Below are 2,799 nucleotides of genomic sequence, written 5' to 3' on the forward strand. Positions count from 1 at the left end.
TCTGTCATAATACAGATAGCTTTAGATGCTTCCTTTGATGCTTAACATGATAGTGGACACTGGATTCATTATTACATCATACAAATGTATCATAACTTATTTAACCAATTTCCTGTTACTGGACATTGTGGTCATTTAAAAACCTGGTATTATTAATACTTATTTTAATATATAGAGTTGATACACATTTTGGTCTGTGCAATAAATTCCCAAGAGTGGGATTGGTGGATCAAAGATTAACATATTGCCAATTGGAATCACATAACTTTAAGGTCTTGTAAAAGTAGTTTTTATTTATTTATTTATTTTCTACCTCAAATGTTTTAATAGTACAACCTTATTCACTGTGTACAGGATTCTCTAAAGAGACCACCTGGCTGGGTGCTCAAACCACATTGGCTGACCCAAAAGACATCCAAGAGCTGCTTGGAGGGCACTAAAAGTTGACGGTCTTGGCCGGCTTCACATCCTCAATTTCCGCAGTCAGCCAGCGGTAAGTGCGATGAAGCCGCAGCACCTCAATGGGCTTGAGTTCCAGTGGTGTTGGCTGAATACCAAGGTCTAAGCCAGGCAGGTTAGGAAATTTCATGTCTGTGATGTGAATCCGCTCCACTTTATCCATTGTTGTCCAGGGCTCAAATAGGCTTATTTCAAATATTCTTGCTATCCATCGATAGGCAAAAGTGGTATGGGGTATGGGAGGAATAATCTGTGAGTGACAGCATAGATGTACTTCACCAGGTCAAAGAGGAGGTACCGATTTGGCCCAACGAAAGCAAAGGTCTTCCCGCTGGCATGAGGATCCTTAACTGCATTAATAATTCCTTTGGATACATTTGAGACATATACTGGTTGTTTAACTGTCTTCCAGCCCAAGGAAACAAGGGGTATAGGACCAAAGCGACACATATTTGAAAATGATTAAGGAATCTATCCTCTCTTCCAAAAATGTCCGACAGCTTTATGATAATGGCTTCTGGAAACGCTTCTCTCACTACTGTTTCTCCAACAGCCTTATTTCTCAAATATTTGGAGGAACTTTTCATATCTGCATTCAAATGCAAAACATGGATGAATTTTCCAACTCCAGCTTCCTTGGACACTTGAGCAATTGCTTGAGGAATCTTCACATAAACATCCACAAAATCAAAGTGTTTGGTTTCCCAGTCTCATCCAATAAGATTGATGACCACATTGCTGTGTTGCACAGCTCGTCTGATAGAATCTTTCTCTCTCTCGAGTCCCATTCCATAAACAGAAGCTGGCCCAGGTCACCCATGGGACAAAGGTGCATGATGTCATATTTATCACACCGATAAGGTATAACCACCTGTGACCCCATGCGTCCAAGGTGGTTGACAATGTATCGGCCCAGGAATCCTGTTGCTCCAAACACAGTGGCCACGACCCCACTGAATGAGAAACGTCCACCATTCCCATGAGGTATGAGGGCATGATGAAGCTGGCGATGGGGTTGGCCATGACACACAGATGTGGCTACTGCAATAATGGCAGAACGTGACATTGGCAGGACCCGGACAACCCGGGATTGTGCGGCGGCCGCCAGCTTCTCCCACAATTCCCCACCAAAACTAGTTTTTATAAAACTTGAATGAGAAAACATATGAAAGGGCACTATCTAAACCAGGGTAGTCTTCATTTAATTATTTGAGCAATTGTAGTTGTGGGGGGAGAGTGGTACTGTGATAGATATAAAAAAAAAAAAAAGAAAGAAACGACGTGGAGCACCAAAGAGAAATGCTGAATAATGGGAAGCAAACAGATGTTCAATGCTGACAGTTTGACTCAAAGAATGGTAGAAACTAAATGGCAAGAGAGATGATGTGGAGTTGGCTGTAGTAATCTTTTTCTAATCTTGGTTTTGTAACAAAACATCTGTGCTATTTTTAATATAAGCCACATTTAACTGAGTACATGTGAACACGGAAACATATAGCAACTGTTCTTTAGCAAATGATGGTGGCCCTGTGAGGTTGTCCACAGAGTAAATATGTCTACCCTTTCAGTTTATGGAGAAAATATAGGTAAACCTTACCCTAATGCACCAAGTTAATTGGAAAGGAAGTCAAACAAAAAGTAACAAAGCATTATTTATTTATTTGTTTTGTGAAGATGTGTGTGAAACAAGAGAAAACGCTCATACAAAAGACAATAATTTAAAACCCAGTAAGCATTGCTTCAAGTCTTTTCTAAGAAGCAAAATCTAAAATATGGAGGAGAACATAGATCTTATATCTATGTTCTAGATCTTAGACCTCTGTTATTATAGATCTATGTTCTCCTTAGATCTCAATACTATTGCAGTATTTCTTAAAGATCTGAAGAAGCTGGTTCAGAAGAAGGAGTGTAGCAAAAACATTAAAGTTCGTCAATGTTTTGTTTTGAAAGTGGGTAGCCTTCACAGCTTTTATTTGCATTGTCTATGTCTCACATGTGAATGCATATAGTCAATGACATTTTTATTGCTTACTTTTTCTTAACTCCAATGTTATGAGAACTGAAATTTATCAGACATCTTTTCCACGCCTTTTTTTAGAAATGTAATTTCTGTGTTTGAAGGAGTCTGTGTTGGAGAAGACTTCCCAGAGGCGGGACGGACATAAGTTGGTTTTAAGGATGCATTTGCTTTCCCACCCAAAAATCAAACAATACATGAAGTAAACCAAAGTTCTGTTCTCAGATTTGGAACACAGCACTTCTGGGACTGTTTCTTGCCAGCCTCTATAAATACATATAAACTCACATTACAGTGTTACGTAGCAGGAAATTCTAGAAGTC

The 2,799-nt window shown here is 39.3% G+C and overlaps 1 pseudogene across 1 annotated transcript; it reads right to left on the bottom strand.

Annotated features, from left to right (window-relative positions):
* Nucleotides 1–287: 287 nt before the first annotated feature.
* On the bottom strand, nucleotides 288–1,588 carry LOC118154440 (NADH dehydrogenase [ubiquinone] 1 alpha subcomplex subunit 9, mitochondrial pseudogene; annotated as a pseudogene). The gene has a single exon (XR_008482008.2). The product of XR_008482008.2 is annotated as an NADH dehydrogenase [ubiquinone] 1 alpha subcomplex subunit 9, mitochondrial pseudogene (transcript).
* Nucleotides 1,589–2,799: the final 1,211 nt, after the last annotated feature.

Source organism: Callithrix jacchus, chromosome 6, assembly GCF_049354715.1.
Source record: "Callithrix jacchus isolate 240 chromosome 6, calJac240_pri, whole genome shotgun sequence".
In the NCBI taxonomy this organism is placed as follows: domain Eukaryota; kingdom Metazoa; phylum Chordata; class Mammalia; order Primates; family Cebidae; genus Callithrix; species Callithrix jacchus.